Source organism: Callorhinus ursinus, unplaced genomic scaffold (genome assembly GCF_003265705.2).
Source record: "Callorhinus ursinus isolate GAN/ISIS: 27379988/994484 unplaced genomic scaffold, GSC_fseal_2.0 scaffold10, whole genome shotgun sequence".
In the NCBI taxonomy this organism is placed as follows: Eukaryota; Metazoa; Chordata; class Mammalia; order Carnivora; family Otariidae; genus Callorhinus; species Callorhinus ursinus.
This window is the reverse complement of record NW_027397072.1, coordinates 64,531,979-64,544,784: the sequence shown is the minus strand read 5'-3', so window position 1 is coordinate 64,544,784 and position 12,806 is coordinate 64,531,979. Positions and strand designations below refer to the sequence as shown.

The window sequence follows — 12,806 nt, the reverse complement described above, 5'->3', positions numbered from 1 at the left end:
ATGTAGAGCAACTTTTTTTACTTGAACTGCCACACAAGAGGGGAGCATTTTTTTCAGAGAGGATGCTAGCTTCTTCCTCCTCAGTATAAACAATTCAAAGTATCATTCAGGAGAGTGGAAGGCAGTTACTGTAAAGGATGCTCATAATCACTATAATAAGGCATTTATTTTCAGTAGAGCTTATTTACTTATGTGAAGTGCATCCTGTTGGCCACATTTAAAGCATGTAGGCACAGGTAAATCCTGACCACATGTGTGGTGTGGTCATATTCTTTTAGATACTGGGTAAAAATACCGAAAGAGACTGTATAGATGGTAAGAATTGCAGTCTTCATTTGGTATGACCCAGAGCCTTGAAGTATGAAGTAAAGTAAAAAGTATAAAGTATAAAGTAAAGTAAAAAGTAAAGTATGTGTATATAGTACAGAGATAGGTGCAGGCACCCATCAACCTGACATATAACATTAGTTTAATCACCAAACTAGGAGCAGGAGTCATTTATCCAGCACTAAGATACCTAGAGTTCTTCAACTCTTATCCATCTATAAAATGCAAATTATATTATATAGCTGTTTTCTATAGATTCTGGGAAAAATCAAATGAGACTCCAGAATTAAGATAATGTTTGTATGTATCCGATATGCTTCCTTACAATTCCTATAATTGTATAATTCCATAATTCCTATGCTTTTGACCAAAAAAAAAAAAAAAAGAAAAGTTTACTTAAGAGTACAAGTAAGTCAGACTTAGGACTAGGTCATTAAATACAAACACCATTGTATAAAGGAGGGAAAAATGCTAATATAGAGGATGTCAGCTTTATATCAGTCTCTTCCCAATGAAAGCATTGCAGCTTTTTTTTTTTTTTTACATGTATATTGTATCCAAAAAGGTTGTGCTTTGTCTCATCTGTATTGAAAAAGTTGGGAATCAGTCAGTGTGAACAGAGCGGTTCGGGCTTCCAGGAAATGTTTGCATTTTCATTATTCGGGGGCAAGAACAGTGACCCTGTTATTTTGGTGTTTGTCTTTTAATATGCTGTTGGATTTGCCTTGCTAGTATTTTGCTGAGGATTTTGCATCTATATGCATAAAGGATATTGGTTTGGGGTTTTCTGGTGCTGTAAGGTCTGACTGGCTTTGGTATGAGCATAATGTTAGCCTAATAGAATGGATTATGGTGTTCCCTCCTCTTATTTTTTGAAAGAGTTTGAGAAGCATTGGTGTTAATTACTCTTTAAACGTTTGGTAGAACTCACCAGTTAAGCTAGGCAGTCCTGGGTATTTCTTTGTTGGGAGGTTTTTGATTACTCATTCAAACTCTTTATTTGTTCTAGGTGTGTTGAGAGTTTTTATTTCTTCTTGAGTCAGCAGATGACCAGAATGTTTTGAGGATTCTGTTTAATCCATCTAGGTTATCTAATTTGTTGGCATACAGTTATACAATTGCCTGATCAAATATGCTATTGAACCCCTCCAGTGAATATCTCATTTCAATTATTGTACTATTCAACTGGAGAATTTTTCTTAGTTTCTTTTTATAATTTTATTTATTAATAGTTTCATTTTATTCGTATATTGGTTTCCTGGTTTATTTTAGTTATTTGTCCATGGTTTCCTTCAGCTCTTTGGCATATTGCATATTTAAGACCATTGATTTAAAGTCTTTGTAAAGTCCAATGTCTGCTTCCATAGGGACGGTTTCTGTCAGTTGGTTTATTCCTTTCCTTTAATTGACCATACTGTGCTTTTTTGTATGCTGTGTAATTTTTTGTTGAAAATCAGGCATTCAGATGATATAGTGTGGTAATTTTGGAAATCATATTCTCCCCTTCCTCAGGGCTTGCTGTTCTTGATTGCTGAATCTTTAGCTTGGGTTTGCCAGTGTTTTGACTGAGATTTCTTTGAATACTAGAAGTCTTAACAAGAACAGCAACAACTAAGCCACTTCTTTTATGCTTTGTGAATTGGATCTGGGCTAAGACACTTTTTTTTTTTAATTTTTATTGTTATGTTAATAACCATACATTACATCATTAGTTTTTGATGTAGTGTTCCATGATTCATTGTTTGTGCATAACACCCAGTGCTCCATGCAGAAAGTGCCCTCTTTAATACCCATCACCAGGCTAACCCATCCCCCCACCCCCCTCCCCTCTAGAACCCTCAGTTTGTTTTTCAGAGTCCATCGTCTCTCCTGGTTCTAAGACACTCTTTTAACACTTAGCCAGGCTGTTTACAATTCTGTCTCAGCCTTCAGTGAGACCATAGATCAGCCAGTGGTGAAAGCTTAGAGTCTTTTCAGTTCTTTTTAAACATGTGCCCTGTCCTGAGTATGCTTTGTTGATCTCTTAATTTCCCAGTACACTCAAGTGCTTTGAATGTCCTTGCTAATTAGCCAAAGAAACTCTGTTTTAGGTTCTTCCCCCCCAGGCCTTAAGAGGCCTCTTGTATGTCTCAAGTATAATCTTTTGCCCAAACAAATGTAGATTTTTTGATGCCTTGCAATGTTTTCAAGTGATACCCACATCATTTCATCCCTAAGCAGGTTCTGAGATAGACAAAACAGAGACAATCCATTTGCATCAGTCTTTCAGGTCCCCAGGCAGCTTAAAACAAATACAATAATCTGCAAATAAGATTTGCTCTGCTCCCTCCAGATCCAAGGACCAGAGTCTGAGGCTGGGAACATGGGCTGCCATCTTCAAGACTGCCACAAAGCTGGGAAGGGGTTAGGGAAATCACAGACAAAATATCCCAAAGATTTCCTACCTTCTTTAAGTTAGATTTTTCTTGATTTAGCATCTGTTTGATTGCTGTAAAGTTTTGACTGTTTCCAGTTTTGGCGAAGTTGGTTCAGATGGTTTCCTTTTTTCTTTTTTTTCTCGTATTGAGAGCTTCCTACTCTTTCATTTTGCTGATGTGTATTATTATTATTTCCACCGACATCTCAGTGAGAAAAATTTCCCCAGGACTTCTTCTTATAGATCCCCTGTATTCCTGTCTACTAGTTTCCTGTTTACTTCTCTCATTATCCAGATTCAGTTCCATAGTGCAGCATTTTAACTATGTTTCCCCATGTCCTTAATACTCTTTCTGTATTTTTCTATATCTTTCCATATTGTATTTCTTTGGCAAATGCCCAACTATGGATGAAACCAGGTCATTGCTTTCTCCTTTCCAAATACGGGCTTCTCACTCTGACAAGAATAGCACTTATCTGTTTGGAATTGCTATTAATTCCCGGTCATTAAACTCAGCTGGGTTCCCAATACTACTCTGCTATCTTTCTGTGTGTCCCGTCAGTTTGCATCCTCATATCTACTTTTCACATTTTTCTTAACATCTCTCTTCTTCCACCTTGTTCTAATCAGATTTCTTCTTTTTGACATCACAAAGGAAAAAGATATTGCCAGACGACAAGTTCTTGACTTTTGATTACTAAATCCATAAACCAAATTACATTTTTGTGCATCATGTACCTCCCACTAATGAAATTAAAGAGGTTTCCCTTTTCTAATCCAAGGCTAAATTCCCTATATCTCCATCCTTTCTTCTTTATCTCTTCTCAGCAGCTCTGACTCTGTGGTGTTATCTACTTAGTTTGCTGAAGCCAGGTTGTAGTGGCTTGCAAGAACTGATGAGTGAATTTTAAGGAATTTTGAAAATTAGCTGATGTCAATTTGGTAGGTGGAAATTGGCCATGGTGGGAATACTTACCCCATGTAAATCACCAAATGCTAAATAAATAAGTGCTTTAAAAAACTTTCAGAGATGGATGTTAGACATTTGTCAGCACATCACTGCTTATCTTCTACCTCTCCATTAAATTTTATTCCAATTAACATATTTAAAGTGTTGGTCTCTCACAAGCTAAAAACTGAAAACAAAAATACTAGCAAAAGCTCATGTCTCTCTCAGCTCTTAATATGTCTCTCCTCTCTCCTCTCCTTGGTAGTCATGAGTCTACAGTAAAATATATCCTCAATTTATAGCATAGTATACTGCATATTGAAGGTGATAAATATTTTTGAGTCAACATTCTTTGGGCCAATGAGTTAGATACCTTCATTTAGTACTGATTGAATTTTTTGGCAATAGGGGTTAAAAGCCTTAAAGATGCCCCCTGTTCTTTGATTTATTAATGGCATTTTGGCAAATCTAACATAAGGAAATAATCCATGTGTAACCAGCATTCAACTCACATTATTTTTAATAGTGAAATGTCAGAAATAATGTAAATGTCCAACAATAGGGACATTTTTAAATGAATAATGCTGCATTCATGCAGTGTGTGAATATAGTCAGTAAAAATAAATTGATCATAACTTTAAATATAATTTCTAGGTGAAAACAGACTGGAAGGAAATTTGCTTCTATGTTAGAATGGAGAAAGAACAAAAGCCCTAATGAGGTAAGAGAATATAAATGTTTATGAAGGGTAAAAACATAGAATTACTCTAATAACACAAAGAGATATTGTTATATTCAATTAATATAGCTTGATTAAGCTGCCTGATGGGTTTCCATGGGGTGAAAGTAGTGCAACTTGCAATATATTAGCAAGGGGAATTAACCAAGGTAAAATTTATATTGAATTAATTTTTCCTTTCCCCTAATGCGTCTATCAACTTGGCTGAGGAGCATAATGCATTTCAAGATATCCTATAGCAATGTTTATAAAAACATCAATAATTTATTCTAAGAATACTTTGAAAATTAAGAATAAAATCTAATTAATTTGCCCTTTGGGACATGATAAAGAAATAAGCTTCTGCCTAGTAATTCAATTTATTTATCTTAGCACTGGTTTGTATTACTTTCAAATAACTCTGTTATTTATTTTCATTAACTAAATTGAACAGTAAATGTAATATTATCACTATCTCTAGGAAAATCTCTAAATACATTGAAGAGATATGAGTGAATTTGAATGAAGCATTACAAATACATGTGATCTTGAATAATTGTACAGCATTTGGTAGTTTTCAATTACCCCTCTTTAGATGATATTGTCATTAATTTATTTTACTATATGGAAAGGATGACACATTAAAAGACTAATTCAGTGCTTAGCTTTTCCCTTTTAACTTTGAAATTATACATTAAAATTACTTAGGAACTTGTTTTAAGTGTTATTCAAGATTCTATCCATATTTCTAACAGCTTAAGGAGATAGATAGGTAGTTACTAATTTCTTTCAAAAATAGAAAAGCAAAACACTATTCCGACCGTTTCACACACACTCATTACTTAGCAAATGAGCATCAGTGTTAGAAAAAAATCTGCTTCTAACTCCAAGGGCCTGCTCTATATCTATATACACATAAAAAGAGATAGATGCAGATATATTTGATTTTCCCTTAAAAGGGAAACTAGCTTTATAACAGTGATATTTTATTACATTCCAGGTCAGTTGCATATTTTAAGTGCTTTGAAACAGCATACTCACAGAGTCGGAGATGGCCCAAATTCCATCCACTGTTCTTTCTTAGTAATGGTTTGATTATCTGTTTTAGTACAGCACTGTGTCCAGTTTAAAAAAAAACAATCATTTCCCAGGTTCTTTTGCAAGTAGGTGTAATTATGCGATCAAATTCTAGCAAATAACTTAAGCAGAAGTTTTTGCGTGGGACTTCAGAAATGCTAGAATGATAGAGCAGGAAAGATTAAAGGAACCTGCTTTCCTGAGAAAGATGAGGGTGCCACGCTGATCCTATTTTGTCTATGCCTGGCTATTTTTCATTTGAAAAAACTACCTTATTTAAGCCATTGTTTTAGGGACCTCTGTTATTAGTACTTGAATGAAATTTCTAACATACCTGGTCTGTATGTTCTGTATTCTGCCATTATTACTAGATCCATTTCTCTTTATTAATTTCTAACATACCCAGTTATGTTATGTATTCTCTAGTTTCCCATTATGGCTGGAGCTAATATGTAAAGGATGTGCTATTTAGGCATTCATAAGTCATTTAGTTGCATTATAGCTGTCTCTAAATAGCACAGAACAATTGGATAAAAATGTGAAAAAAATCTTGCATTTGATTGCAGTGAAAAACATTGGCACAACTCTATCTTTCTTCTAGAAGTAGCACCGTTGCCCTCCTCTCCCACCTGCTTTTGGGGATCTGTTTCCATCTCGGTGAACCACCTCAGGAGGTGTCATCATGTTCAGTGACCACCTCCTCTTTGTTCTCTACTATTTATCCCCTTACCCAAACTGGGGCAATAATTGCAACTGTTCCTCCTGATTTGTTCGGTTAGCACAAAGCCACAAACAGAAGTCAGAATTTTTTAATAAAGTTTATTTTTAGCAGTACTAAGAGAAAGGGAACACTGCTTTCTAGTATTGAAGATTGCAAAATGTAAACTAAGAGTTGGTAATAGCTGTGACCAATGTTTAAACAAAAATTGGTGTAGACAGTGAATGGTACAGAGCAGATAGAGTAACTCAACAAAGTCCAGTTTGGGTTTCGAAGACCAATTGTCCCAGGAGCCCTTATTGTCGTTTAGTTAGTCGTTTAGTTTAGTCAGTGATCCTCCCATTTAACTAACTTTGTTTCAATTTAATTTCAAACATTTTGTGAATAAATTGTGATCTACAAGCTGACATATGTATCTTTGTTGAAATAATTCAACTGGTCTTGTGGTATTTGACACTGGGCAGCCAAAACATGTATGCTTCTCGTGTCTCTGTTCAAATAACCTTTTGTAGACAGCCTTTACTGACTTGTACAACTAACTTGAGACCTACATATACTCAATATATGAATAAGGGACGTTCATATCAAGCATTTCAGAATTTCAAAAAAATTATACCTTGTTTTTAGATGATTATAAAAAAGACAGGCTTTTATTTAAATGAAAAAATATTAGAATCATGTATGATGTCAAAAAATCTACAATGTACATGGAATGATACACCAGCTGAGAACACATCAGTACATTTTATCAGAAAGGAAAAGAAAGTTCATGATTACTAGGATTTAAATATTTTATCTTCAAGCAATCCTGATTTCAAGCTTCTTTTTGAAACTCAGAGATGTGTTTGAATGACATAACTGGTTACTCTTAAAACTTCAGAACATAATCTCTGTTCTTCTAGACTCTCTGTGTATTTAAGGACTGGAAAAAGAATGTCCTCATTGTTTATGTGAGTAATTCCTCAGAAGTGTTACCTATTAGATCCCATTTATCAGAATTTTGTACTGTGGAAGTAGGGGAGTGAAAATTGAGTTATTATCTCTCTCCCATAGTGTGTATTTTCTTTCCCCTTTTTATTTTTAACCAGTAAACTGGCTAAAATGCATCCTTTTATGATGCATTAATCTAAGTGTTGTTTTGGTACGTGTATCTATCCAACAGAAGGGAACATTCTGAGGTTTTATAATTTTTTGAGTGTCAACCAAATTATATTTATTTTAGATAGTTTTGTTTACATACTTTCTTACTTGTGCCCCCATTTTATTATAAAAGGGATATGAATGACATATAAATATGTATAAAATATAGAAACACAAAGTAAGTTTAAATAAGTAAGAAAACAAATGAAGAATAAATTAGATTAACCAAGTGCCCTGGAACCAGAGTGTGACTAGTTCCCAACATCCATGCCATCAACTCCAGTGCACTTAGAAGGAGCAGCGCATATGTTTGGCCGTACATTTTTGGAAATCCGACACAAGGAGGGAAAAATAATTCATTATTAAATATTTAGCATTTATATCAATGTTGTTCAATAGCATAGCCATTTACCACATGAGATTTAAACACTTGAAATCTGGCTAGTTCAAATTAAAATACACTCTGAATTTCAAAGACTCAGAATGAAAAAAAGAATGTAAATGTCTCAATTTTTATAGAGCTTACATATTTAAGGAAATATTTTGGATATATTGGGTTAAATAAAATAGATTATTAAAGTTAACTTTACCTGTTCCTTTTCACTTTTCTTAGACTGGCTACTAAGATATTTAAAATTACACATATGGCTTGCAGCTGTGACTTTTATTGTATTTCCTTGGGACAGCATTGGTATATTCAGTAAAATAATTTCATTACTCCCGGAAAACGTCACTATTCCCAATGCAGGCAATCTTCACTTTACATGGTTCTGATATGCATGGATTTCAGTTTCTGTTGTTTTAGTTTAGTTAAATAATACTAGCCTTCCAACAGCATGATCCAAATTTTAGTTACCATGTTATATTAACTGTGAGTTGCTGCATAAAGTACAAATTTCATGGCTATTATTTATGCACATCATAATCAGGGACTGATCATGGCACTTCCTTCACAGTGTCTTGGTGATTGGTTACTGCACATCTAATATTATTCAGTCAACATGCACAGACAGAAACACAAGAAATGCAAACAAACAATGCTGGAGATTTCAGCTTTGTGTATCAGCAAAATATAGCATTTGCAAGAACTCACAGGGAAGCCATTGAAACTCTATCATCCTGTATCTACCCCCACATCTACCTTTTGGAAGAGAATAATGCCTTCTTTCCCCCATGCAAATTTCTTAGCTACAGCCTGTCAGGCAAAGGAGACTGGAAAAAGGGGTCTATTTCCTGTCATGTAGGGGAGAACATAGAACACAGGGATTGGTGTTGAGGACCTATACATGGTGTCTAGCACTGATAGTTAGAAACAATTCAAGAAAGAAGTGTTGCTAAAGACTAAATTTTCTTGGCTAGCCATTTTACTGAATCCATTCCATTTCTTCTGTGCCATTTTTAATTGTAGATTTTATTCTTTAAACTTGACTCAGGGTCAGACATCGAAAGTCCTTAAAATACTATCATTCTATAGGGTTCTGCTTCAGTTCTTCTTATTACCTGGATGTTTCTCTTTCAGGCTTTCATATCCACTCTTTTCTAGCTTCCATATCCTCTGCAAGTGACTGTTGTGCTAAGATGGAGTAGTAGATGGGTTTAGAGAGAGCAGAACATCTACCTGCTTCTTTATCAGTTTGAAGGAAGGAAGACTTTATTTTTCTAACTTGTCTTCATGTTTTACTAACTTCTTTCTGGTGTGTGAAATAGTGGTAATGAATACTTAAACATTTAATCCTCTACTGATAGCTTATTAACTTCTTCAAGGGAAAAATAATCTGAGTGTGGTCTGATAAAAAGCTAAGATACTTTGCATTTTTTTCTTTTTATCACATCTGTAGCATGACTCCTGTTGAAGGATTTGTTAATTATAGAACATGTACCACCTTTAAGTCATTTTTTATTCTAGACTCTGAGAATAGAGTGGTGAATAAGACAAAAATATCCCCCTGCTCTTATGAAACTTTTATTTCTAGTGACAAGAGCCATCAATAAATGGTTAAATCAATTAAATGAAAAAAGAATGATGATTTCACACAAAAGTAAAATCTGTGAATAAAATAAAACACTGCAATATGAAAGAATAGATAGCTGGGTATGGGCACGGCATGCTTCTGAATACCTATCTAAAGCATTGCATTTATTTGGGAACTGGAAGAAAAAGTTTCCAGCTACCTAGGGCTGGAACATTAGAGGCAGAGAAAGCAGCATGTGCAAACATCTTAATGCACATTTCCTGGCAGAAAAGAATATGACACGTTCAGTAATACAGAAGGTCAATATGGCTATATCATAAAGGAACAAGGGAGAGTTAAGGGAGTTTTGAAAGATGATTTTGGAAAGACAAGCCAGAACCTGTAGGGTTCTGTAGCTATGTTGAGTTTATTTTATTATAAGAGCAAGTGTAGCGGTGAAAACACAAGTGTTACATGCTCTGGTTTGTTTTTAACTAAAAAATGGGACTAAAATAAGTGAACCATGTATTTTATCAAGCTTTTATTCTATGTAATTGCTACATTTTAGAATATACTAATTTCCCATTATCCTTAATATAATGAGCATTTTATCATGGATTTTGGTTGTATTATTTTTATGAACACATATAATACTCTGACACAAAAATATGTTAAAAATCTGATATATTTTTGTTGATACATTTTTTTATTTCCAAAAGTGTACTAAAAGTAGAAGACCATGACAATAGAGTTTAATTGTTGCTTGTACACTGCTTAAATATTGCAGATTTATTAATTACTTGTCCTGGAAGTCTCACTAGACATCCAGACTGACTCAAGTCCTATACAAATAATCTTAGTAAGAAAAAAAATTACAAAGTGATAAGAGGTAGAGAAAGGGGAAAGTATAATAGTGAAGGGAAGGGAGTAAGCATTATGTGAAGAACTCTATCAGATAACAGTACAAGAGTTCAGCATCAGAAATTACTTGCATTAGCCTGCTGGAGTATTCCTGCAAGAGAGAGGAATATAAGCTTTATTTTCAACTTCACAGTTCTCGTAATAAAAACACCCCTCCACCCCCACAGAATGAACCACAGCCAAGAACATGAGGAGATAAACTCTTCAAGTTATTATGAAAGGCTAAGGGTCATGAACTTTGATCCCTGTTCCCCACTGTGGACAGCACTCCTTTTGCCACCTCCAGCAGTCCAGTCCATCTTGCTGTACTTATGTTCACTCAGCAACAGTTTCTGTGTTCAAAAGTACTTCTTTCTAGCACATTGTACAGAACAGGTATTCAACACATGAAAAGTTTTGAGTTCCTCTAGGGGAAGATAAAAAACAAATATTAACATCGTTTTTTCTAGATTTGGGATAGAAGAAAAGTTGGCAGGCAGACATCTGTGATGCTATAACTATGGAAGCTCTTTCTTCCTGAGCTGAATGAAATTTTCATTTAATGACTTCATTTTCACACTTCCTTTTCCTGTACTCCTTCAAAAATATGTTTTAATTCATTCAATCAGTTAGAATTGTTGAATGTCTACATCAGGCAATTCAACATTAAGTGAGTTGTGTATAGAGTAAGTTGGTGTTAGCTGTGTATGTGTTTGTCAGTTTGTGAGTGCTGGTGTATTTTTTATCAGGGTAATATATTTGCTAACTTATTTTCTATAACAGTGTGTTAAGAAATAGATAAAGTACTGTATAATAGAGCTATTTGATGAGATGATACATTGCTTATACCAATTGCATTTTGATTTGTTGGAGCAAGAATAAAATTCTATTTAGTTTCATTTTTTAAAAAATGATTATTGTATGGACTACAAAGCTTACCTTTCTTGTATAGCATTTTATTAAATGTAAGTGCACATTAATTTTTTTCCAAATGTGTACTGCCCCATTCCATTATCATGTTTTATCTCATTGGACACCTACAGAATAAATGAAAGGAGTTACCATTGATTCCACTAACAGATATAGCATGTATACAACTGGATAGAAATCTCAAATCATTAAAACATTTCTCACTGAAAATATAACTTAAAATCCTTACATTGCTCGTAGCCCATATGATGTTCTTGTCCTTTATTGTCCAAAGTCATACTTTTGTTATTGAATATTTGACCAGGGGTCTTTTCTACTTTGAGGATGTAATCTCTGAGACCAGTTATTTGATTTCTTCTGTCAACTTTTCTTCTTCCTTTAAAATATAAATAATAATGCTTGCCATTAGTCTGCCTTAAACCATGTAGGTTATCTTCTTAAAAGAAAGGATTAATGGTATGCTTCACTTCAGGGATTCCTAAAAAATTTTATTATCTACCTATACCCCAACCTGGCTGTGACTCAAGGTGTCTGCCAAAATTACTTTTGCCAAGTACAACCCATGGCTTCCATGTCATGGAAACCGTTCAGTCTTCCTCTGGATATTGCATAGTCCAGCCACCAAAGGGGAGGGTAGAAGTCCCCTCAGCAGCACAGACATGAGACTGATACCATTCCACATCCTTTGCTCAATCACTCCTCTGAGGAGGAAGGGTCTATCTGTGCCCTTCAAAATACTGAATCCCTAAATAATGGCATCATCACTGACTCAGGTTCCAGAGGTCATAAGATGTGAGCTACACAGTCATGACTTCCCCATAATAATTTCTCTCCCAGCATATAAGGACACACATTTTGGGCTTCTTACATGTGCACCACTGGTTTTCATCTTTGGGTAACATTTATATGTAAACTGTTATAGCCCCACTCCATCATCCCACTGTTCCTTCAGAAAAGCTCAAGTAGCTGTATTGTAGGATTTTTCCCCTACTTAATTAGCATAAGAAAGATCATTAGAATTTGTTTAAAACAAAACCTCTAGAAATTAACACAACTTACTACAAAAAGTAGGAGAAAATTATTTTAAACATTCAAAACTTGGTGACTTGAGCATTGGTATTTGAATTTTATCTCAAAAGATGAATTAGACTGAGCTTGAAAGGAAGTCTCATGGAGCAGTAGATTAAAAGGCACAATTCTCAGAGGAAAACATTGACAACTTTTTAATGATGGCTTTAAAAGAAAGCACATTATTTCTGATCAAAACTTATGATTCTTATTTACACATATCCCCTATAGATGTAGAACTTCCAGAATTTTTATGTGTGTAGGTGAAACACAAAATATGATTTAAAAATGATTTTTTTTTAAAATGCAACATATAGTTATTAAACTTTATATGACATAGATGGTGAGGTGTTCTTAAAAGCACTGCAGAGCCAGAATGGGGCAAAAGCCTTTAATTGCTCCTGCACTGGTTTAATTTTAAATACCATGTGCGATTAAATTCAGTTATGAAGAACAAATAAAGGGTGTTGATAATGGAGGGTGTTTAGGATGGCACAGTAAGTTCATGTTTGATGCTCTCATAAAAATACAAAGCAATCTGGATTAGAATTTTAGGGAAAATTAAGAAGACATAGCTGAGCTCAAAACAAGGATAAACTTCTCTAGAGTTC

General features: G+C 34.5%; 1 long non-coding RNA gene across 3 annotated transcripts in view; it reads left to right on the top strand.

Moving 5' to 3' along the window:
* The window catches only part of LOC141373619 (uncharacterized), a 419,005-nt gene that overhangs the window by 130,328 nt on the left and 275,871 nt on the right, over window positions 1–12,806 (top strand). For all 3 annotated transcript variants that reach the window (XR_012379822.1, XR_012379821.1, XR_012379823.1), the window contains exon 3: window positions 4,347–4,413. This is a non-coding gene — a long non-coding RNA (uncharacterized lncRNA). The remainder of the gene's footprint in view (window positions 1–4,346; window positions 4,414–12,806) is intronic.